This window comes from Nyctereutes procyonoides, unplaced genomic scaffold, assembly GCF_905146905.1.
Source record: "Nyctereutes procyonoides isolate TBG_1078 unplaced genomic scaffold, NYPRO_anot_genome, whole genome shotgun sequence".
Lineage (NCBI taxonomy): Eukaryota > Metazoa > Chordata > Mammalia > Carnivora > Canidae > Nyctereutes > Nyctereutes procyonoides.
This window is the reverse complement of record NW_026575046.1, coordinates 59,350,684-59,375,321: the sequence shown is the minus strand read 5'-3', so window position 1 is coordinate 59,375,321 and position 24,638 is coordinate 59,350,684. Positions and strand designations below refer to the sequence as shown.

Sequence of the window (24,638 nt, the reverse complement as noted above, 5' to 3'; positions counted from 1 at the left end):
GGTCAGACCAGCTCTTTGGAGGGCAGAGGTGGGGGATGTTGCAAAACGGAAGCTCGGGGCCCTAGGGGGGGCAGCGAGGGGAGGCTGAAATGAAGACAGCCAGGGAGAGTCTGGGGAAAGCCTCTTCCTCCAAAGACCAAGTCTCTTGGAGCAGAGGCAGCAGGCAAACCAGGAACTTGAAAAAGCATTTTTGTGCCTGCAGAGCTGTTTGTTGCCACCAGCACCCTACCCCACCCCTCCCAACCCCCAAACCTTCACTACCGCAAATTGCCTTAACGGGTGAGCTTGGACTGGCACTTGCCAAGTCAGGCCAGGGTGGGATGGAAAATCCTGGTATATTCTGAAATCAAACTAGTGTTCCCAAAGATTCCACGCAGTATGAATTCCTGCCACTCTCCTAGACAGGCATCCGAAGGCCCCCCTCCTTCCCTTGGTAGAGCAGCGGGGGCAGGGAGGGGGTCCAGCTCACTCCGGGTTGTGGATGGATGAGGGAGGAAAGCAGGGGGTGGCGGGGCTCCACGGCCCTCCCAAGTGGCATCTGATATTTGCAAAGAGGGTGAAGGCAGCGGGAGCCTCAGAGCCGGGGCCAGGGAGGCAGGTGGAGAGGGTGCCCATGGAGGGGACGAAACGTCAGCCTGGGCCCCCGGGGGAAAGCAAAATAGAAAAGGCCCTGTGTCAGCAGCCAGGCCCCTGGCGGCCCGGCTCTCGGCTCCATTCTGTTCGGCGGGATTCTAGTTGGCACCAGCTGCAGTCAGGAACAATGCCTGGATTTCTTTCTTTCTTCTTCTTTTAAAAAAAAAATTTTAATAGAGGAGAGAAGAACTGGAACCACTCATTGAACAGCTCAGCATCATGGAGGCGTCTGGGACCGCGTGTCCTTGAAAACCAGCACAGACTCAGGGACCCCACAGCTGGCTGCAAGGTGCAAGGAGGCACATCACACTGGGAAGCCAGGGTCCCACCCCGCTGCTACCTCACACTTGCTGCGTGACTTGGGCAGGTCCAGGCCTTGCTCTGGTCTGTTTCCCCCGCAGAGCCTGCCTTCCCAGTCCCCACTCCCTGCCAACCCTCCTCCGTCCCCCACACTTTTAGAGGGGTATTTGATGGGGGCAGTTCTTTCTGATAGCCTAGGTGCTCCTGGCGGGCTGGGTCCGGCTCATCCCTGCGTGCCCCGTGTACCTCCCACTGCACTTGACCGCCTGTCAGTCACGCAGGCACCATGCCGGGTGATGGGATAGAGCAGTGGGCCATCCTCAGGCCTGCAGTCTCAGCCAGGCACTGTGTGTGTAGGGGAAGGAGGAGGAGACCAGTGCACATCAAAATAATTGCCCTGCCTAGTGAGGTGTCACGCTGGGCCGATGAAACCCCCTATGCCTCGGTTTCCTCATCTGTAAAAATGCAAAAGTTACTACCACGAATAAAAAAAAAATCAGCTCCTGTGAAGATGAAAGGAGTTTGCGTGCATGAGATCCTCCGTGGCTGGCACACAGTAAGAACTTAATAGGTAATTGTTACAATGGTAATGACCATGCTGGAGGCAAGGGCGGCACCACGTGGGGCTGAGACCAGGTTAGAGTTATCAATCAGGGCAGGCCTCTGAGCACGTGGTCCTACATGTGGCCTTGAAGGCTGGCAGGGGTATGTCCCAGGAGGCAGGAAGAGCATGATGAGGTAAGAGTATGTACATAAGGCTGGTAATTCCAGAAGCCACCCAGCGTGGCTACATGCACAGGTCAGGGCAAGGGGGTATGAGCCTTGAGGCTGGCAGACTGCTGTCCCCGTGAGGAGGGGAGATCTGAGGCTTTGAGATCTTTTCCTGTCCCCAACAGTGCCAGAGAGGAGGGACCCTTCTCTCAGGGTGGAGGAGCTGTCAGGATAGAGGGAGGAGGCTTGATCCCCCTCGGGTTGCTTGTTCCAGACCCCCTAGCCGGCCTGGACCTCCTAGTTCCCAGATGGCTCTGGGTCAGGACACCTGGTTCTTGTTCCAGCTCTGACACTTCCCAGCTGTGTGGCCATGGGGAAGCCATCCCCTCCTTTCGGGGCTCAGTTTCATCCCTGGGAGAAGGCCATTCATTGCAAGGCTCAGAGGATGAACATACCTTGTGAAGCAAGGCGTTAAGGTCCTTACCTACTCACAGCCCTAGATGGTCCCCTCTGAATACATGTTTTCCTTTCCCTACGCAGTCAAAGGAGACCCTCTGAGGGCGCTCCCCAAAGCAGCACCCCCCCGCCCCTGCCAAACCCAAAAGTGCCCTGTAGCTTAGTCAGAGGCAGAAGTACCACTGGATATCCCATGTCCCATACTCTATTTGACAGATGGGGAAATAGGAGCACAGAGAGAGTCTGCGATGTGCTCAAGACACACACAGCGAGTCGGGCAGGCAGCGGTGGACTGGGAGCAAAGGTGTCCCAATTCCTGAAGCAGCTGACTCTTTCAGGCCTCCCAGGAGAACAAGGGGGTGGTGGCTGGGCTGGGTCTGGAACCATTAGGCAGAGATCCATGATGGGAACTAAGGCAGCACTCCTGGTGGAAAGGTCATAAGAGCCAAGGCCAGGAGGCTGGGCAGGCAGGGCCTCGGAGAATGGACTGGAACACAGGCAGGAGGCAGCCCAGGGGCACTGGATATATTCAGGGGCACATCTACTCTCTGCTGGGCCCAACCAGCCATCTCTAGAAACACAGTTGCCTCAGAGCTGGGCAGGGACCAAATGGCTCCTGGATCCACCAAGGTGTGAAGACTAAATTTAACTCCCGTTACCCCACTACCATGGAGGGGACCCCATCATTCCCTGGCAGGTGACTGAGTCTTTCCTCCATCCACCCCAGAAGGCTCAGGAAGTCACACTGTCTGCACCATAGCCTGGGGATGAAGGAAGCCAAGTCCCCATTCTCAACCCTGAGGTCCAGCCCCAGCCACTGAATAACTGTGGGACCTGAAGCAGGTCACTTCACCTCTCTCAGCCTTTGTCTTTGGTGGGGAATTACACCTTCTGGCTTGTGGAGAGAGGACGGAATGAGAAATATCTGGCAAACAGGAAGCTCTCAACAGTGTACACTCCTCCTGCCCTTTTAGTCCTCGGGCTCCCTTTTGGGGAGTGAAGGGGTGAATTGTGGAGACCGAGAAGGCCGTCCTGGAGAGATAGGAATTCACCCTCACGTGTGCCAGTGCCCTGCTACCCCAGCCCCCTGAGGGTCCTTGGCCCAGGAAGCCCTAGTCACTGCAGCCTGTACAGGTCCTCTGCTCCTCCCAAGACCTAAAACTTCTTACCACTGCCTTCCTCCTGGCTCCCCACTCCCCAGGCCTAGGCCTAAGCAATGGCTTTCTTCCCTGCTGATGGTTCCTGGAAAACAAGGCAATGAATAAAATGTAAGTCTACTCTGAAGGTGGGTGTAGGCAGGACCCCTACACCCACCCATGTTGGCACCCATAGGCCAGCCCCATGCCGTCTGTAACTTCCTGATGGGCACCAAGCTGCTCCTGGAGCCATGTGATTTCTGGGTCCGGCATTGGCTGAGTGGGATCTGTCTTCCAGTTGTCCGTGGCTGGGAAGTGAAAGCACCTTCCCCTCCACTTCACCCACAGATCTCTAGGCCCACAGACGCCAGGGCCAGGAGGACTCATTATCCCCAGAGACACCTGGCCACTGCCATGAGACCTCACCGTTGGTTTACAGAAGCCCAGAGAGGGCTAGCGACTTTCCTAGGACCAACCACCCAGAGAGTCTACGGATGAGGACGCAGAACTGGGCTAAGAGGTCAACGGGAAATTTTGTTAAAGAGAGCCTGTTTGAATCCTGGTTGACCACGTGATTCAAAGTGCAATTTTCTCAGACGTGGAGATCGTAATAGAGCACCTAACTCAAGGCAGTGTGAGAATTCAACGAACCGATGCTGAGAGGCCCTCACCACAGTACCCAGCACTCAGTAGGTAGTAAATTGTAGTTTCTTCCAAGACCCCACAGGGATCCAGCCTACCTTATTTCCCTGAAAAATGAATAGAGGCAGCAAGGGCCTGAGTCCCAAGGCCTGGAGCCCAGGATCCCCAGGAGGCCTGGGCAGACCGGGGGCCCAGGTGAGGTTTCTCAGACTTGCTGCCATCAAGTATCATGCTTGCCCAGCTAGGAAGAGCTGAAATTACCCTCGGCCTGCTTTGTGTGTTGGGCTTGGCTCCCCTGCCCTCTGCAGTAGCACGCTACCTCTCAGCTGTAAAGGGAATGGCAGGGTGGGGAGGTGGGTATCTTCTGGACAGGAGCTTCTGAACATGAGTGATCACTCCCAAGGCTGTCTCCATTCCCTGTTTCCTGGAGGTAGTGAGCCTACATCACTCACTGAGGAATTTGGACAGGGATGTAGAGAGGACAGCATCCTGACCCATCCTGATCCATCTAGTTCTTGGCTGAGGCTGGATCCTTGCCCTCCAGGCTCGTAAACCCAGAAACTCTGTCCTGAGGGTCTAGACCCGGGGTGTGTGGCAGGGTAGCTTTCCGGCTGCTGCGATGCTATAGATTTCCCAGGGGGAGCAGCTGTGGCTCCAGCCACCACTCAGCAAGCTGGACTACACCTTCCAGCCCCGGGTCAGGCCTTCAGGGGTTTCTCAGGCTCCCCCCCCCCCACTTATGAACCTGGGCCGCGCAGAGGCTGAGGGGGAGGGGTTCAGGAATGTACTCCCACAGAAATGTCCTGGGACCACGCTTCCCTGGTGTCCTGAGAGGTCTGGAAGGCTCTCATACCATCCGCCTTCCCCAGGGGTGCTCAGCTGCCACCCCTGCAGGAACAGCAGCTTGATAACAGCCCATGTGACAGGTCAAAAGACCCAGCCCCCCCCCCCCCCCCCGGAGAGGAGTGCCTTCCCTTGCAGCTAATGGCATAGGGCGGCTGAATTCCCCCTGGGGACTTTCGAGCAGGTTCCCCGGCGTCCCCTCCCGCGCCCCTGTGGACCTGAGCTGCAGTCCTCTGAGCCCTCAGGAATCCAAGCCGAGTTCGCGCGCGGGCTGCCAGGCTAGCGAAGCCCTGAGAATGAATTCAAGGCTGGCAAATTCATTTTGCCTCCTTCCCCTCGGCGGTGGAAGGGGTGATCCAGCCGGCCCTGAAGGAGTTCAAGCCGAGGTCAGAGATGCCCACTGAAGGATGTTTTGAAATAGGGCGGGGGGGGGTACCCCGGCCCGCTGCTCGCGCTGCCCCGGGGGCCTGGACGATCCTCGGGTCTGCGTGGCACGTCCGCGCTCCCAAGCGGGCCTCGTCAATCAGGCAACGGCCCCAGCCGGTCCCGGACGCCTTCCGCTCGTCCCAGTCCCCGGGGAAGACCCCCGCCCGGGCTGCCTCCGGGCGCCCGCCCCCGGCGGTGTCATTGTTCTCTGACGTCACGCGGCGGCCCCGCCCCTCGCCCCTCGCCAGCCCCCCCGCCCCCTCCGCCCCCTCCGCCCCCTCCGCCCCCTCCGCCCCCTCCGCCCCGTCCCTCCCCACCTCCGGCTCCTGGCGCCCGAGACCCTCGCAGCCGGCGGAGCCCAGGCCTTGCAGGGCTCCCCCCGCCGCCCGGCCCGGGCTGCGCCCCCTTGCGCTCTCCCCAACTTGCCTTTGTTATTCCAGCTCCCTTCCTCGCCTCGCCTCCGACACCGCGGCGGACCGCAAAACCCGGAGCGCGGAGCCGCGCCCACACCTGGAGTCCGCGGCGGGCGCCGGGCCGAAGCCTCCCCCGCCTGTGCCGGGAGGAGAGCGCCGCGTGCGCGCGAGTGTGTGTCCAGCCCGTGCTGCGCGGGCGCCCGTCGTGGTCTGGGGGGCGGGGGGGCGGGGGAGGATGTGGCTTTGGATGTGTACGTGAGCGCGAGGGTTTAATGCCCAGGGGGATGTTTCGTGTTTTTGTTTTTGTGTTTTTTTTTTTTGGGGTGTGTGTGTGTGTGTTTGGGGTTGCACATTGATGTGTGTGTGTGTGTGCAGTTGCGTGTGCGTAAATGTGCTCGCGATGGCCGCGTACGCGGGTATGTTGGTGAGGGAAAGTGTCCGCGTGTGCGTGTTTGTGCGCGCGCGTGTGGAAGCGTGTTTGTAAAACTGAGTGTGGGCGCGGACGTGTGTGCCGTTTGTGTAGGAGTTTCCGTGTGAGTGGCGGTGGACGGGAGCCAGGGTGGGTGCGCACTTAGAGGCTGTCGGGGGTGGGCCGGCGAGGGGAACCCCGCGCGTGGGCGCACCCAACCGCGCCTCGTGGGTGCCAGCGCTCTCCGCGGCGCCTGGGGCAGTGCCCAGCCCGGGACTGGGGGGGCCGGGCCTGCGCCCCGGCGCGCCCCCGCCCCGCCCGCGGGCCTCGGGGAATCCACGCGTACGTCTCCGGACCGCACGGGGTGCGGGGTCAGACCGTGCGCACGGTCCTGCCCGGCTGTCCGGGGTCCGCGCCCCGACGTCCCCCAGCGCCGCCCCTGGGGGCGGTGGTGCTTCCTCTGCGCGCCCCGCCAGTCGGTGCCCGGGCTCTGGGAGCAACCCCGAAGCCTCCTCCAGGGGGAACGCTTGGGCGATCCTCGCTAGCAACTCGCTCACCCGCAAAGCGGGGACCTGACCGCGTTCGCGGCCCCGCGTGCCCTCCAGCCCCGGGCGCGCGAGCCAGGCGGGTGCCGCGGGGTGCCGGGCGGCTTTTGCCCCCGCCCCAATGTGGTGCCCTCGGAGGCTCAGCATTTCTCTCCTACTCTAAACTTGCAGGAGCGGGGAGGTGGGGGGGGGGCGGCGGGCTGGGACTAGTGGAGGAGGGGGAGAGCAGAGGGAGGTGAGCGACGGGGTGGGGGGTGACGCGCCAAGCTCTTCCGAGCCGCGGACCGGGGGGAAGCTTGGGGAGGGGGGGGCCCGGGACCCGGGAGCGGAGAAGACGGAGCAAAAGAAGGGGCCAGGGAAGGCGAGGGAGAGGAGGAGGCGGACAGGAAAGAGGGAGAGTGACCGGCGAGAGCGCTGGGAGAGCGCGAGCCGAGCGGAGCCGAGCGCCGGCGGCGGCGGCGGCGGCGGCGGCGGCGTTGGCGGCGGCGGCGCTCCGTTCCGCCTGTGGTTCCGCGCCTGCTTTTGCGGGCGGCCGGCGGCGCGGGGCCCTTTGGAAATAGAATAGCCAATGTAATCTGACACTTCAACTTGCTCGGCTCCGGGCGAGTTGATTCACTTACTCACCCCCTAACGCCGAGTTCCTTTTCACTGTCTGTGGACATTAAAAAAGCGAGCGGCGGCGGGCGCCCGGGAGAGCAGGCGGCCGGCGGCGGGCGGGCGAGCAGCGGCCCGGCGGCGGAGCGAGCGAGCAGCGCCGGCGCAGCGCGGTGACCCCAGCCCCGGGCGGCGCGGAGCAGCAGCCGGAGCCGAGCCGTTCCCGGCGCCCTCGCCGCGCTCCTCCCGGCCCGAGCCGGGCCTGCCCGGTGAGCGGCCGCGGCGGCAGCGGCAGCGGCAGCGGCAGCGGCAGCGGCAGCGGCGCGTCCTCCAGCGGCGGCAGCGGCGCTCGCAGCGCCCGGTAAGTTTGGGGACAGACCCGGGCGCCCGCTGGCCCCGCCGGGCCTTGCTCTGGCTCCCCTGGAGGGGGGCACGCGAGCGCGGGGCGCGGGGCGCTGGAGGCTTCTCCCTTCCGGGGTCCGCCGGGGCCGGGCTCCGCTGCGCTCCCCTCGGCGGCCCGGGGCCGAGGCCCAGGCGCCCGGCGAGCGCCCGTCCGCGCGGAGCCGGCTCGGGCTGCGCGCGGGCCGAGGCTCGGGGGCTGTGCGGGGCGTGAGTGCGCCTGTGCGCGCGCGGACCCCGCGGCCGCCTCCCGCCCGGTGCGCCTGCAGCCCCGCTTCCGTGCGGCCGGGCCGGGAGGGGAGCACCCGGGCGGGACCACCCCGGTCGCCCTCGCCTCCCTTCGGCGGGGACGCCAAGTTGTGCGCCTGTGTGTGCGGGAACCGCCGGGGACGGCGCTGGGTCTCGGGGCGGCGAGGGGCGGCGGTGCTAAGTTGTGCCGTCTGAATTTCCAGGGAAGACACACGCACTTTTGTAGATGGGAGGTGGAGGCGCGGTTAAGTTGTTTGTGTGTGAATTGCCCGGGGAGACGCGGCGCACGGTGCCGGCGGGGGACGCCGAGGGGGTGTGTGTGCGCGCGCGTGTGTGCGCGCGTGTGCGTGTGCGTGTGCGCGGGGGCCTCCCGCAGGTCTTGGGAAGCCCGAGGGGCGTGCAGGCCGTCGGCTGGACGGGGCTGCCCCGGCCCGGAGGGGAGCCCGCAGGGGAGATGTGCGCGCGCGCGCCTTGCAAATACGAAAGTAATTTCTCCGGGTTCTTTCTTCCCCTCGGTCTCCGGCGGCGGCGGCGGCGGCGGCGGCGGCGGCGGCCCCGGGGGGCGGGAGGCCGGCGGCGGCGGAGGTTGGGGGCCGGGCCGGGGCCGCAGCCGGGGTGGGGGGCGGGCTCCGCAGGCTCGGTTCACATTCCTGGCGTCTGGGCAGGGGAGAAAACAGTGGGGCGCGCGGCCCCGGCGTCTGGGGCGCGGGCAGCGGGCGCGCGTCGCCCCCTCGCCGGGGACATCTGTCCAGGAAGCCGGGCGGGCGGGGAGAGGGCGCGGTGCGGAGGGCAGGCTCCCCGCCCCGGAGCAGCGGGGGCGCGGGCGAGGGGCGGCCGCCTTCCCGGCCATTGTGCGCCAGCAGATTTTCACGGGAGACTGCCCCGGAGCCGCCGGAGAAGGCCGGGAGTCGGCCTCGGCCCCGGGTTTAAAAGACACTCCAGGAATGTAAACAACCCGGGCAGGAGGGCGGGCTGGCGGGAGCGCGCCGGGGCAGCCGGCCCGGGCCCCCCACCCCTCCCCGGGGGGCCGCCCAGCCCGCACCCCTCTACCTGCCGCAAACTTTTTCCTCCTCCTCTGCCTTCCCTTCCCACCTCGCCCCTCCAGCGGGGCGCAGAGCGAGGGCCTCCCCCCCCCCCCCCGCCCAGGCTGGGGCGCCGAGCGATTGGCACCCGCGGGCGCCCGACCCCGGGGCGCGGCCCTGCTCGGGTGTCCCGGTCCCGGCTGCTCCTGCGCTGCTCCTGCTCGGGAGCCCGGAGCTTCCTTGGGCCGTGCCCGAGTCACCGGGGCTCGGAGAGCTGCCTGCCCGCCTCCCTCCCTCCCTCCCTCCCTCCCTCCCTCCCTCCCTCCCTCCCTCCCTCCCTCCCTCCCTCCCTCCCGAGGCTCCTAACCCACTCCCCCCCTTCTCCTCTCCCCTGACTGCTTTTCCAATGCCTTGACATGAGGGAGGAAGATTTAACTTGGCAGCCCAAACAAATGTTCTCTCAGAGGTCCTCCAAGACGCTGGCGGCCGGGCTGGCAGGGTGAGGGCACCGCGCGGCCAGTCTTGCCTCCGCCCGGCTCTGGCCTGGCCATCGGGAGCCCCCCGGGGGAGGGGGACAGCCCCCGGGCAGGGGAGAGCACAGGCCAGCAGCCCCGCGGATTTCACAGGGCAGCGCGGAGCCGCCCGTGGAAGCCCCTGGCTCGGCGCTGGGCAGCAGCCGCGGGGAGCTGCCCGCCGGTGCCAAGGGTTTTCTGGAGGATTTTCTTGAGCAACAGTTTGTCTCCCCGCTGCAACCTGGGAACGCGGCCTGGTAGACCAGAGGGTTAAGCAGCGCTGTCTCCTCCTCTCCTGTGGGTGTGAGGACAGGCTGGTTACACAGGGCAGGGCAGGAGGCCAGAGGCTGTTCCCAGAGGTGCCTGCGTTTGGTTATTATTGTTTTTTTCTGAAGGTAGAGATAAAGGGGCAGGCGCTGTGGTTGCAGAGCGGGCAGCTTGGCTGGCGTTGAATTCGGACTTGACTTCGCTGGCGTTGGTACGGTTCCGGGAGTTTAAAAGTTGTTGGTAAGCCGGCAGGGAAGTTTAGAACAGGGGGCGAGCCCCTAGCTCTCCCTGTCCTGGCTGCTTTTTGAGGAGATCCAGAGCAGGAGTTGGGGGGGGGGGGATGTGGGGGCTGGGGGGGATTTCCTGGCCCCTTACTTCCCCTCTGCCTGGCCCTGGTGCTGTGGTTTGTGACTGCCCCAAGCCTCACGCTGACCTTTCTCTCATCAAGTTGAGGATGTTGAAACACCAGCATCAAACAAAAGACACATTGAAAGCCCGTATCTGCCACAGAGCACGTGTGACTTTAGGGCCAAGGGAATGCATCTGGAGGGAGATGGTGTTTTCTTCTAAGTTTTATGATTTCGGTTGGGTTTTGTTTTTCCCAAAAGGACAGAAGCATCTCCTTGTCCCAAGTCACGAGGTTATGAAATGCTGTTTTTCACATGTAAATCTCAAAACTTCAGACTTCTGAGAGTTGGTGGCAGGGGCTGGAGCTGGGGCGGCAGGGCGGGTGGGCGGGTGTGTGGGTGTGTGTGGGGGGTGATGGCACAGAAGTAGGGAGTTTTCAAGAGTTTTAAATGGTTTTTGGATTGGGGTTTTAAGGCATTCGGGGTATGGCTCACAGAGAAGAGTTGGGAATGAGACATTGCCGGACTTCTGGGAAACTTTGATAACTGGCCCTGTCTTTGCAAGGAAGGATTTCTGGCTTCTTGGTGGGGACACTATGTCCCTTTTCTCCTCCTAAGGAAAGAAGGGAGGAGGATCCTGGTTCCTTTCATGGCCAGGAGCAAAGTGAAGAAAGGTCCAGAGACTGTGGGGTTTGGCCACAGAACTGCAGGTTCCTGGTCTCACACGCACACCCCTCACAACAGTAACACAAACACTGTCTCTGCACCTGGCCCCCAGCGATGTGCCCCCACAAGGGACAGGTGCCCATGGGGCGACTCATCCTGGAAAATTGCAGAGGGAAGGCTCCCCCTGAGAAGAGCTGCACTTCACTTCCCCCCTCCCCATTGACAGAGATGGGGGGTAGATAAGGAAGGAAGGCACTTTGAGGCCTCCTGTGTCCTGAGAGTCCTGTCACAAGAGTACCCGTGTGAAGCCGCGGATATGGAGTTCTCCGGCCTTGGCTGGCGTCCAACCAGCAGCCATGACCCTCGCCTCAGGGTGAGGCATCGCTGTAAGAAATTTGGGCCCCAACAAGTTAATTTCCGGAAGCTTCTCTGGGCACTCCGTCACGGAACCAGGAAGCAGGGCCTGCCAGGTTGTGACTGGGTCCCCTACGTTTTCATTCATAACTTTGCTCCCAAGGGCTTTTGCCGGGCTCCTATCACCACCTCATCTTTATGAGGTTCCTTGGGTTTTGTGTGGACAACAAAGACCAGGCTGCTGTAATTACCCTGTACCCCGCTGCAGCCGGGCCTGCCGACTGCTCTGACCTCTCAGCAGGACACAGTGGCCTCTGTCCACGCCCCCGAGGGGGAAGCTCTTTGTCCCTAGAGCCCCTGACCAAGGGGGCGGGGGCGGAGTTGCGGGGTGGAGGCACAGCTTGCCTGGGCCGTAAACTCTAGGGGCGATTCTGAGGTTGGGCCTTGCCCTCAGGGAGGATGAAGAGAGGCTGAGAGAATCAGTTCCACGCACAGCCTCCTGGAAAAGACTCCAGAGAACCCTCTGTGATCCTTGGGTCTTCCCACTGCCTGAGGAGATGAGCGGGGAGAGGTGTCAAGAGGCTGTCTCCTTCAGGCCAGTGGCTTCACCCTGCAGGGACTCGGTCTCCTAATCTGTAAAATGGGTCCAGAGGCAGAACCGCTCTGATCCCCCTTGGCTGCTGTGAGGATGAAGCAGATGTGAATAGCAGAGCTGTACACTCCACTGTTGGCCGGTGTCCTCTGAAGGCCTGGCAGGCTCTGGGTGCAGAATGAAGCACAAAGGTGCTACATTGGAGGCACCAGAAGTGTTTTTCCAGAAGCTGCTTCCCCAAGCCTACTTCCTTGTCGGCTTATTATCCAGTCGTGGCTTGCATGCCCCCTGTGACAGGGTGCTCACCACTCCAAGCAGCTTCTGCCTTCAGTGGACAGCTCTGACTGTTGGTGTGCTCTGTTGCACACCATGCTTTCTGGAAATCATCCCCTCCTGACCCTCACTCTGGGCTTGAGGTGCTGAGGGTCCTCCAGACCACAGACTCATTCTTTCTTGAATGATCACGGCTTCAAGACCAGTGCTCAAGCTGACTGTACGGATAGGGGTGGGGGTGGAGTGCGGACTCCCTCCACATGGCTGCTTTCCACTGTTACTGGGAATGACCCCCCGGCAGTGAGAAAGGGTCTGCCTGAGGGGCTCCCTGTTATAGGTCAGTGTGTGTGTGTGTGCTGGGTTTGCCCCTTGGTACTTTCCCCTCCATGGATTGGGTTTGAGGAGAAGGAAGGAGGTACAAATGTGGGGGTGGGGGTCAGACTGGGGGCCCAGCATCTGCCCACGGAGAGTTCCTAGGAGTCCACACTGTGAGGATGGTGGCCTGCGAGACACCCAGAAATGTGTAAGACAGTTCCTGTTCCTTAGGAGCTCACAGCCAGTAAGGGCAGGAAGATCAGTCCAAATAAATAATTAACCACTACCAGCTGGCTGCCTGCCACGGGGCGCATGACAGTAATAACCACGGCCCCTCGCCTTTGTGTATGGCACTTGGGGGATTTAGAAGCACTCTCCAAATTTATTGCACTCCAACAACAACAGTGGAAGCTAGCTGCTCTTTGGAATTACCCCCACTTAACAGACAAGAAAACCGAGTTTCAGGGAAGTGAAATGACCTGTAGCCAAGCCAGGACGTGGCCGCAGACCTTAGAGACGCAGCACCACTGCCACCTTCCCAGTCTACCAGGCAGGCAGGAACTCCGGTGTGAACCCCACAGAGTGGGGACTCGGGAATGGAGGTTCAGGAGGAGGAGAACCACAGAGGGGCCTGCCTGTGACCCCCCCCACACCCTCTGACCCCATTTGGCAGCACGTGGCCTGTGTCCCCAGCAGCGGGGCTCTTTTCTTTTGCCACGGCGTCCTACAGCCCGAGCTTGCTCTGAGCCCCGGGACTGCTGGAGCACACATGTCTGTGCTTGGGTCTTCAACCCCGTTCCCTGGCCCTAGCGCAGGAAGCAGGGATGTTTCCAGGCCCCAGGTCCCTGTGCGGCCCAAGGCTCTTCCCTGGGCTGTGATGGTTTCTATAGATACAGACGTTGACTCAGCCTGCCCCTCCTCTGGCTGAGTCAGTCCTCAGGCTGTGTGGGGTGGCCGCCCTGTGGGGGCCCTTGGGTTCCTTCTACCCCAGGCTCGGCCCGCCGGCTGCCCACACCCCTGTGCCTGGTCCTCCGGAGCCCATCTGAGTGCTGCCCCAAGACAGGGCCGTCGATGGTGGGGTACAGAGCAGGATGCGGCCAGGCAGGCTGAGCTGGCACCTCCCCAGGAAGCCTGGCCCAGCCTGGCGCACCTGCACAGGTAATGACTGTAGCCCGGGAGGGGCCCCGGGTCCCGCCTGTCAGGCCCAGCTGCCGGGGTTACTGCGGGATCATGCTGGGGGAGGCCGGGGTGTCTGAGCTAATTAGATTTCTTAGATTTCAATGCTCCCCTAATCCTGTTAGCCTGGCTGTAATTGTAACCACTTGAAGGTTTCAGCCGCGGCAGGCTGTTGAGGACAGACGGTGTGGGGACTCCGCTCTGCCCCAGCCCCAGCCTTAGACAGCCAGCTGGGCACTGGGGACTCCTTTTCCAGTTCTCCAGGGTGGGGGCCCAAGTGATGGTAGGTTTTGTGCTTTTCTGTGGTGTCTTAGCACCGAGGGCTGTCGGAACAGGCATGGCCCTTAAGGATCATGTGGCTCAAACCGTTCACTCTATAGATGGGGCCCCAGAATTGGTCACAGGGGCAGGGACTGGCCCAGCCCCAGTGCTCAGTAGTGGTGGGGTGCCAGGCGCTTACCGTCTGACTTTGTGATATTTGTCCCTGGAGAGTTCAGGGCAGGTCTGGAATTGTATAGGGCACGTGAACCCTCCAGAGAAGTCTACCCCAAAGATAGGAGGGAGCCAGGGGTGCTTTATTTGTCCCAAAGCCTACTGCTCAGTTGGCATCACCCCTGCCCCTGCCCCATGGATCTGCATGCCTTCACACACATGCTGCCACCCCTGCTGGCCCGGGGCTCAGGCTCGCTCTCCGAGGGCTCTCAGACATGGGGGGCTTTCTCTCTTCCTCCTTTGTCCCCGATTCTTGATCTCTTGGAGGGTGCAACTCAATGCACATTATTGCTTTGCCAGAAAATGACAAAGCTATTCTGATGGGGCCCGGGGAGGGGGGGGGTGGTATTAGAGCACAATCTCTTTGTATTTTCAAAGACTCTTCTCTCCAATTTTTTTTTTTTTTTTTTTTTTGGTGGCTGGTTTAAATGGAACTTGCACCCACTCCCTATCCTTTCTCCTGCCCCACCCCCATCTGCATTTCCCAAAACTCTCATCCACCCACAGGGATTGGTGCTTGCAGGGGAGGTGGGGGGGGCAGTGGTGGCTGTGATGCCTCCAGAACCGCTGTGGCCCAGCAGTCACATCCTGTCCTCCGCTTGGCCCTGGGGCAGCAGGGAGAGGTGTTTGAAACCTCCTTCCGCTCTGGAAGCTCCCTGGCACTGTGTTTTGCACCCCTGAGCCCATAGGGTAGAGCCGAGGGGCCTTGGGGCTTACCTAGTCTGACCGTTCCTTTTCTAGCCCTGGAAACCCAGCTATGGAAAGGAAGAAAAAATTGGCTGTATCCAAGGGCAGCAGTGAGTTAGTGACACAGCCGGGCCTGGAACCCTGGCTGTCCAGCCCATTAGCTCATTAAACATTTATTGAGCATCTACTGTTGGCCGGGCGCAGCCCCGTTAGCCACGCTTCGGAGCTCATCAGCAAATGCGCTTCCATCTTTCACCAGGAAAGACCAGATGAGTCTGGGGAGCACGGGGTTCATTTTTGGGCTCTCGGGGTAAGGAATGAGGATGGGGCTTTTCGGGAGAACTCCCAGATCCTACACGACTCGGAGGGGATGGGCGTTCGCGCTCCAAGCCCGCCCGCAACGTGTTTCTTTAAAGGTCATCGTAGGCTGGTTACATTGCAGATTTGAGGGAAGTAACATCGAAACCCTCTGGGGAGGGTAAAAAGTTTCCCATCTGCCCAGGCCTATTTAGTCCAAGAAGATGAGCGGCTTCCTTTGCCTGTCCCCCACCTCCGCCCAGCCTTCCTAGTGCTGACTTGTGTCCTTTGAGGGCTGACGGCCTGCTGCCTTGTTCCTGCTAACACTTCCTCTGCGGATGGGGAAACCGGGAAGGAGCCCCCTCACTCCACCCTGGGAGTCATGTGCCTCAGGCACAGGTGAGGGCCCATGAGGGGGAGCCGGCAGGCTTAGGGTGAGGGAGAGAAGATGCCAGGGGCCTGGACCTCACGCCTGCCCATGGGCACTTCCCCAAAGCCCCACCCCTGCTCCTGGGTAGACCTTGGCCAAAGCTGGGCAACCTGGCACACGGCCGTGACCAACCAGCCGTGGGACAGGGAGACCTCTGAGAAGGGTCCAGAAACCCTTCCTACCCTTGGTGTTTGAGGGTGAGGAGGGCTTTTCCAGGATCTCCGTCCAACCTTCTTATTTGGCGGTGGAGGAGACCCAAAGCCCAGAGAGGTGGAGGGACCGGCCACAGGTCACCCAGCAAGTTGGCTCCCCTGCACCAGGGCGGCGGCGGCGTCTGGCTGAGGAGGGGTGGAACTCTCTATTGCTGTCGTGTTTTGGCGTTCCTGTGTTGTTTACATCTTTAAAATAGCTTCCCAGAGTCGGCCAGAAGCGTCCTACTAGCCAGTAGTACTTCTTGGGCAACTACTTTGTTTCAGGCTCTTCTTGGACTGCCCGTGTGCGTTTCTCAGCTCCACCCTTTGTGGTATCTGTGACTTCGGGCAGGTTCTGTTGAATTTCTCCAGCTTGGGCCTCCAAGTCCTCAACACAGACTCCTTAATAAATAGCATAAAAGTAACACACTGCCTTCCCCCTAGGCTGCGATGACGGAGCGCATTGAGCACCTGGCGCATAGTAAGTGCTCAAGAAACGGGAGCCGCGACCCCGGGCACAGCTCTCAGTGCTGGGTTTCCTCCAACTTACAGATGAGGAGACTCGGGTCAGATGGATTGCCCAAGGCCACATGGTACCTCAGGAGCAACCAAGCTGGGCCTGGGATCCAGACCTCCTGAGTGTGAGCCTCCTGCCGTTATCCGCAGCCCTCCCTTTGCAGCAGGAAGGGCTGGCCGGTCACCTCGCAGAGGCCCTCCATGAGGACACTTATTAACTGGGTACATTTTAATTCAACCTCCCAGCCAAGTCTGTTCCCCTGGCCAGCGTGCTCCAAGGTGCAGACTGACGTCTGGGTTCCTACCTGGTACCTGCCTCTGGGTTCCTACCTGCAAACTGCTCCTTCCTCCCCTGTAAGGTGAGGCCAGCGGTGATATCAACTCCCTCCTGGGCTCTGGGCTCCTCCCAGGTGGAGAAAAGGACAGCAGGACAGACCGGGCCTTGTCAACCAGTGGGACTTCAGGCCAGTGGCAGATCCCTCTGGGCCTGAGTTTCCATATCCAAGAGTCAGGAGCTGAGCCCGCACCCAGGTTTCCCAGGGTGGGCTGTCGGGAACCCCCATCCCCAGAAGGAAGGGCAGCAGAGCACAGCCCCCTCTCCTGGGACGCTGCCAGCCCTTTGCCTTACTCAAGCGGTTCCCAAACTCCAGGACCCTGCTTCCGCCTCCCTTTTTAATGCAGAAAAGCTGTCGCAGATACCAGTGACAGTCTTGGGAATGCCAGGCTGGACGGTCCCTTCCAGCTCCGGCATTGATGGCTCAGTCCCCTGGTTGGTCTCCCTGCTGAAGAACCACTTTCCCAGAATCCTTCCCCTGCCCCCAGCCAGCTTTCTTGGCAGTGCCACCTGAGCCCTGCCCCTCAAGCCTGCGGTCGTCCATCACTTTCACCTGCCTCCTTTTCTTTTATTGTTATGAGACCACAAATCCGTCTGTGGCTGGACAGTCCTGAAAGCCAGGCCGGCTTGGCAGAGGGGTAGGACGTATGGCTCTTCCCTAGAGATGGGCCCCAAAGGCATACCAGCTGTCAGAGCCAGAAGAGCCCCGTATCACCCCTGCATGGCGTGCACACCTTTGTAAGCCCGTATTTTTCTGGAGAATTGGTCCGCCGCTTTATTTGGATCCTTAAATCACTTTGGAGACCTGAAGTGTCCAAAGCATTGTAACAACCGTGGCCTTCGTGGCCTTCGTCCAAGGATCTAAAGTTACCCTGAGCCCTGGGGGGAACAGGACTGCTGTGTTGCCTCTCCCCACTTCCTGCCCGCAGACCCTTCGATTCCAAGTCATTGGGGTCGCCACCCTAGCTCTGCAGGTGTCGGTGTTTACAACGCCTGTTTCTGATCCAGAGCTTGACGTACTGGTGAGGAAGTCAAGGCCAAGGGAGGGCCAGGGACCTGACCAAGGGCAGTGACAGTAGGCCCCTAGGACACAAGACCTGGTCCGGGGACTGGGGTGGCCCTGAGGGATGGTCTTCTGGGCTCGCTGACCGCATTGCTGAAGCCATTTGGTCCTCACGGTCCCCTGCGAGTGCCTGCATGATGTGTGCCAGGACTTCAGGAGTCCTTGTCCCCAGGAGGCTGGGAGCTAGGGTGAAGGGAGGAAGTTCCCACCCACTGCCTCTTCTAGGAAGGCTGGGCAGGACTGGTTTAGGGCTTACCTCCTCGGGCCCAGGAACCCGGTTTCCCCCCCTGCTGTCTGCACTGCCTGTTTATCCTGCTCTCTTGGGTTAATGTTTCCTCTTCCAGGGCCGTGGGGCTCGCTGGTGCTTACGTACAGAGGAGCACTCTAAACTTTCAGGATGCCTTGCTGGCATGAATTCTTTGTGAGCCCCGCTGCTGTCGGTGGGGAGAGGCAGCCTGGGGCCTGGGCAGGGCTCTGGGCCCACCATGTGACCGTGGATGACTCTGCCTCCCTGACTTTCTGGGGTCCCGGGGCGTGGGCTGCCGTGAGCCCCTTGGCCTTCACCTCCCCAGCTGATTTGTTCCGCGGTCCTGAGCTCCAGGACCTCTTTAGTGCTTGTGGTCCTGGAAAAAAAAAAAAGAGGACACCTCCAGTGCAATTTCTTGCCTGGTGTTTGGCGATGGAGCCAGGGCTGTGAAAGGAGCTTCCTGGAAGCTGTGGGTTCAGCCCTGAGAGGTCTTCTGCAGGACAGCTTCCTGACCCCTCGGCCTCAGCCTGCGTTGACACCGGGGGATGGACATGTGCTTCAGCTGCAGGGCAGCTCCCTCCAGGCAGAAGGAGCAGAGCTGCTGGAGGGTTGGAGTCCCTGAGGAGTTCCCGAGAGTTCTCAGAGCCTCCTACGGGGTGGCTGGCTGCCGTCCTCTAGGCAGCTCCCCGGAGGCAGCTGGGCCGCTGTGACGGCCCCTCTGCCTCCGACATGGGCTCCAGACTCTGCTATTCCTGGTAGTCTTGGGACCTTTGGTTCTCGAGATCGCAGGGAACTTGGCAGCCCCCTCATCTGGTACCTGTTACACAGATGACTTAAGCCCCCTCCACGGCATCCCCACAGAGCACCTTCTGGGGGGCGGGGGCGGGGCTTGCAGGCCTCCGGGAACATGCTGCTCCTTGCCTCTCTGCAGCTCCCTTCGCCTAGGAAGTTCCACCTTGGATGGAGCCCGGAAGGATGCCTCCTTCCGGGACCTGATGCTCCTCTCAGGCCCACCCAGAACAGGGTGACTTCAGTTCTTGTGAGCTCCTCTCTGCACCCGATATCAGAGATTTCTCCTCTCTAGGCTGAGCACGCAAGGCCGGAGGGGGGCAGAGTGGGCTTCCTGGAAGAGGTGGCCTTCTATTCTCTAGGCCTCCTCATTATTTCTGTATCTGTTTAACAGCCTGGGCTGCTTGGAGACTTCAGGCCTGACCTGGAAATGCTCTAACCCTGGTCAGGAGACGTGGAAGGAGGCTGGGGAGGTTCCCCCAACAGTGGTTCCTTGGAGGCTGAGGGAAAGAAAGTGGCCTGATGCCAGCTCTTCAAGCAGGGTCAGATATGCCACATGGTTCATAAAGGGTGTCTGGCTCCCTGGCCTCTCCCGGGGGAGCTCACCTCCCACTGGGACTGGGAGGGTACCCGCGGGGGCGGGGGCATGGTGGTGGCTGTGACTGGTGTCCCGTCCCCATCCAGCCTCTGCCTGCCTCTTTGCTAAGCCCCCGTCCGCCCAGCTCTGCTCCCTGCCGCTCCGTCTGGGAACATCCTGCTCCAGTGTCCTGAGGCCCCCAGAGACCTGGGGGTGTCTGCGAAGGGCCCTGGCTTTGGAGTCACAACTTGTGGCACTGCCTCCTATCAACGGTCTCCCCCGAGGCTGTCGCAAGAGTCCGAGGGGAGGGCCGGCACTCTGCATACCGTGTCACAGCGTCAGGGCGTGTGATGTTTTATTACCGTGTGTGGTGATGATAATGTCAGCACAGGAAGGCCTTGGAGATCGTCCAGGCCAACCCTCTCATTTAGCTGCTGAGTGTGACCCCAGAGGGGACAGAGGCCTCCCCAAGGCCACAGGGCCAGTCCGTGGCAGAGCTGAAGCAAAAACCCAGGCGTCCTGCCTGTCAGCTGGTGCCCAGCCCTCGCTCCGCCTCCCCCCCCCCCAAACCTTGTCACTTGATAGAAGCCCTTTGCTAGGGAGACACAGTGGGGAGATCCCTCTGCGGCTGTGACAGTGGCATCTGGCTTGCCTGGGACTTACCGTCTTCATCTCACAAAGCTCCTGGGCCTTATGCATCTGGCTGTGCTCACCAGAACCTCTGGCTCTGGGGGCAGACAGTGTTCCCTGGGGGCTCAATGAGACCCCTGGCTCCCCCAGCCTGGCCCCCCTCCCAGGGGCTGCTCCCCTGTCACTGGCCACTCCTCCCTACTTCCTGGCTCAGACAAGGCTGCCTGCATCCTGCCAGCTGTCCCCCCTTGGGTGGAGGGAAGCCTGTCTGAGACCCCTCACCCTGGTAATGACCCAGCTGGCTGCAGGATGCGGCCCTGGCCTGGGACCGTGGCTTGGATTTGCGGCCCTGGTTTCAACCTGGTGTGACCCCTTACATGGCTCTGAAGACCCAAAGATGCCCAGACTGTTGGAACAACAGAGGGACCTGGGCAGCTGGCTTGTTTCATCCCCTTCCTGTCCCCATTTCTCAGATTAGGGGACTGAGGCTCAGAGGGGGAAGGAAGCTGGCTGCAAAAGCAGCAAGATGCAAGCTCCTTGCCGGCCGCCAGCCTGGCCACCTTCCATCTCCTGCCCCCCGAAGCTGATTCCTTTGGCTGCCCAGGCCTGGAGTATACAGAATAGGGACCCTGGTAATGACTAGTGACTGTTGCCAATCCTGCAGGGCTCTTCCAGGCCCTCTAGCCAGAGCCGGGGGACCAGCGCACGGGAGGGCAGCACACGCTTCCTGCCATGGGTCCTGGTGCCAGCCTGAGAACAAGGTGTCCTGGCTTGTCTGGAGCCCCCAGCATTCTGCCCCTGGGAAAACAGAGCCTGGGATCCTTCTGTGCCTCCCTTTACCCAGCTCTCCGAGAAAGATCGCTTATTCACTCACCAAGTTTGTTGAACACCTACTACATGCCAGGCACTAATTCCAGGCCCTGGGGATACAGTGGTGAACTGCACAGAGGCCTTGCTTGCCTTGTTATGGGCAAGACAGACAGTAAGTCCACAACCTCATGTATGATGTCATTCTGAGCTGTAATAAGTGTTTTGAAGAAAAATAAATTAGGATAAGGTGATACAAGGAGATGGGTGGGGATTGGGCCTCTTTAGATGGAGTGATCAAGGAAAGCTTCACTGAAGAGGTTACATTTGAGCAGATACCTCAGGGAGGGGAGGGAGTGAACCCCGTGAACATTTGGGAGAAGGGTATTCCAGGCAGAGGGAATAGCACGTGTAAAGGCCCTGTGGCAGGAGTGTGTTTGTCATGCTCTAAGAAAGGCAGGAGGCCAGAGGAGCTAAGTGGAGTGGGGGAAGGAGGGAGACAGGAGAGGAAGTTAGCAAGGTGGTCAGGGAGCGGCCACAGAAGGCCTTTGGGGGGATGGGAAGGGCTTCAGACTTCATGCTCCATGATTCGAGAGCCATTGGAGGATTTTATTTTATTATTTATTTAAGATTTTATTTATTTATTCATGAGAGATACACAGAGAGAGAGGCAGAGACACAGGCAGAGGGGGAAGCAGGCTCCCCGCGGGGGAGCCCGATGCAGGACTTGATCCCAGAACCCCAGGGTCACGCCCTGGGCTGAAGGCAGACGCTCAGCTGAGCCCCACCCCCGGGTGTCCCACCGTTGGAGGATTTTAATTCAAGGACCCAGACTATCTGATGTGTAGTGTAGGAAGGTCCCACTGTCCCGGTGTGTACAGTGACCTGGGTGAGGGTGCCAGCGGCCTAGACCAGAGTGTTGTCACCATCCTTTCCCTTGGTGCTGTCACCCAAAGTGTGTGCTGCGGTCCCAAGGCACCGTTTCACCTGGGCGCACAGTGGGGTGTTCCCTGCACCAGCGAGGCCGCCTGCTTTTCCGTCCCTGGGCTCTGCGCCCTGCCGGCTTCCCTCCTCAAGCCCAGGGTCTTGGCCTGTGTCAGCTCACCCACCCCCGCAGCTCCACCTGCGAACTCCTATGTATCCCTGCGAGCCCAGCTCCAAAGCTGCCACCTCTGAACTCCCTTCCCTGCCGCCTGGGGCCCCAGGGGCCTTCTCCCTGTGCTGAAAAGTCTCCTGTTCGCTCCCCCCCTTGCACTGCGTTGCCAGGGATAAACCGCCACGGGGGCCGGGGCTGTGCCTCTGTGCCTCCCGTCACGCCCCCTCTTTCCGCTCTGTGTCCTCACGGCCTGGCCCAGGGCCGGCACAGAGGAGGGAACCAGAACATTTCAGTGTATTCCTGGAGCGGTAGCCAGTTACCATGGAAACAAGGAAGTGTTGCAACTTCCCTAACTCTGGAGGTTGGGGTCACAGAGGGCAGCTCAGTTCTGGCCCTGCAGGATCAACCCAGGACAACCATTCTGGGGTTCTTATGGATGCAGAGTCACCTTAGACAGTCCTTTTGCATCCCCGGGCCTCAGTTTACCCATCAGCACAGGAGCACGCGGGGCTGCTTAGGTGTCTAAGGCCGTTCCTAACATCCCCTCTCTCTGTGCCCCCCCCCCAACTCCAATCCTGCCATATAACTATAGGCAGGCTGTTTGTTCTCTTTGGGCCTCAGTTTCCCCATTTTGTTCATCTCTCTCTCTCTCTCTCTCTCTCTCTCTCCTCTAAGAAGTTCCCTCCCTGAGTCTGATGCCTCCAGAATCCCAGAGATTCAGCAGCCAGGTGGCCCTCAGTCACGAACCTGGGATCCGCGGGACCTGCAGAGGCTGTGGTGGCCGCAGGGGGAGCAGGAAGGTGGGCTGTAGGGAGAAGCCAGGCCAGCTCGCTCTGGTCCAAACCCTCACCTCGAAGGAGGCCAGAGCCAGCGTTTGTCAGGGGGGCCTCGCCTGTGCCGGACGCTGCGTGCTCAGCCTCCTCGCGTGAGCAGAGAGGGCTGAGGCTGGCAGTCTGGGCATACCGTCCCCCGTGCCCCCCACCCACGACCCCTGCCTGCCACTTTGGAGTGGTTTGGCCTCCCCCATCAGGCCCAGAGAGGGAGCGATCGGGATGAGAGGGCCGCTGGGCTCTGTGGGCCTGCCTGCTCCTCTGTAGAGCCGGTGGAGAGTCTTCCCTCCCGGGGCTGCCAGCGGGGGGAGACTGAGGAAGGCGGTTTGTGCCCGATAAAGACACTTGTTAGGATTGCCAGCGGGAGGCAGGCACAGGCCTCCGCCAGAGGGATGCCCCTGTGCACATCTTTTTCGGGAGATGAAAGCCTGAAAGCCTGAGCCTTTTCGGAAGGATCCGGGGCTGCGCATGAGAAGTGCCTCTGTGTCTGAGCAGCTCGCGTCCAGGAGCCGTGCGGCCGGCAGGACGTGCTGCCCTTGGGATCAGCGTGGTCCTGGTGCATTTGGTCTGAGCCTGAACGACACCCCCAGGGCAGCACTGGACCCTGGAGGGGACCCCATCTCACCCGTGGATCAGCTTCCGGATCTGGTCAAGGCCCTGGCTCTCTTCTGCCCTCAGTTTCCCCCATCTGTGCATTGAGGCCCCCCTCTAGCTGGGGCTCCTCTGGGAAACCTGTTTGGGTATTTTTACCTACGCCAGCCCCGCAGGATCCAGTATTGTTTATCTCACCTCTACTCAGAAAGTTCTCACTTTTCTGAAACAGGGGACTGCCATCTGCCCACATGGCTTTGGGCTTCACTGTGTGGCTGCTGGTGTAATGAGTCACCCAGCCCCTCCTTGCCAGCTCTCCTCTGTTTTGTCCTTGCTTCCTCCCGGGGGCCTCGGTGTCTCCCTCTGTCCGACCCCAGCCCTCGGCGTTCTCCCCGCTGGACCGTCCCCTCTGTGAGGGTGTCCGCCGGGCCTCATTCCTGTATCCTCAGGGCCTGGAGCAGAGAGGGTGTTCCCTAACCACTGGGCGAATGATGGAACGGAAGTCCTGATCAATCCAGAGAGTTCCAATGTCCTCAACACCGTGGTTTTACTCTGCTATGTTCACTTGCGGGAATTTTGCTCAGTATAAAGGATCTTAAAAAAAAAAAAATAATCACTTTTTAGTAAGCTCAGAGGCCAGAACTGGTTTTCTGTACTTTTGGCCAATCCCCCCCATCTTTCAGAACTGGTGCTTTCTATCTTGTTTTTGCATTTCCTTTATTTGCCTTGTCTGAGCAGCTACTTTTTCTTCTGGGGACTCTAGATAGGAAATAATCCTACCTGTCATTTTACCGAGATTTCTCATGCCAAAAAGGCAAGGAGGGATAGTAAACACTCAGCTTGAGTTGTTCTTTGCTTTGTTGTGTGTTTTTTTTTTTCCTTTGTGCATTAGATTGTATCTGTTTTTTCCTGCCTGGTCCCAGGGCCTCTGACACCTCATCTTCCCAGGGGTTGTGTAGGTGGCATTGCATCTGCTGGGCCCACCACGTACAGGAGTGTGTACTGCGTACTGCACAACTTGGGGCCGCACACGTTACGTAGCCCCCGTGCGACGTACATTTAATTAAATAAATTTCTGGTGGAGGGTGGAAAAGTGTTTTAAGGAAGAGGAGCCTTGTTCTTGTTCTCATAAACCCACTGTGAGGATTAGGAGTAGGACTCCCATTGGCCCACTGCCCTGATTGAAACTTGGACTCTCCCTTGGCGCCTTCCCAGGACTGCAGCCTATGACACTGGGTTTCCGTGTCCCTACCACCCTGCCCTGGGCCTGGAACTACAGCCTCTAGACTCTACCTTCCAGATGTTTCTGAAGCTGCCCATCCTCTCTACCCTGCAACCCCCCCATGCAGCATGTCTTCCCCCTCAGGTGTCTACCTCCAGCCTCCCCTTTTCTGGCCTGCCCCTGTCTTGGCTCCTGTGATCTTATTATGGGCTCCACTCTACCGAAAACCCCTTAGTGGCTCCCCACTACCTGCAGCCTGGCACTCAGGGCCCTGCGTTGTCTGGCCCCAGCTGAATCACTTGTACGCGTTTTACACATCTGTCTGGCAAACTCGTAGTAGGCATCTTGCAAAGCCCTGCACGAGCCTTGGCTAGCCCTGTACATCTGTCAGGTCAAGTGGGTTGGGTCCTCACCTTTGCCCTAGTTCCTCTAGCACTGTTTTCTGACCACCATGGCAGCCCTCACCTGGCAGGGTTGCAGCTACCATCGGGGTACCCCCAGCACCCTGGGGTCGGGCTGTGACTCCCTGACATATAGCACCACACTTGGCAGCTAGCAA

General features: G+C 60.5%; 1 protein-coding gene across 3 annotated transcripts in view; it reads left to right on the top strand.

The window, feature by feature from the left end:
* The first annotated feature begins 7,097 nt into the window (after nt 1–7,097).
* The window catches only part of ZMIZ1 (zinc finger MIZ-type containing 1), a 230,008-nt gene continuing 212,467 nt past the window's right edge, over nt 7,098–24,638 (top strand). For all 3 annotated transcript variants that reach the window (XM_055325669.1, XM_055325671.1, XM_055325668.1), the window contains exon 1: nt 7,098–7,469. The gene's annotated coding sequence lies outside the window, so the exon portion shown is untranslated. The remainder of the gene's footprint in view (nt 7,470–24,638) is intronic.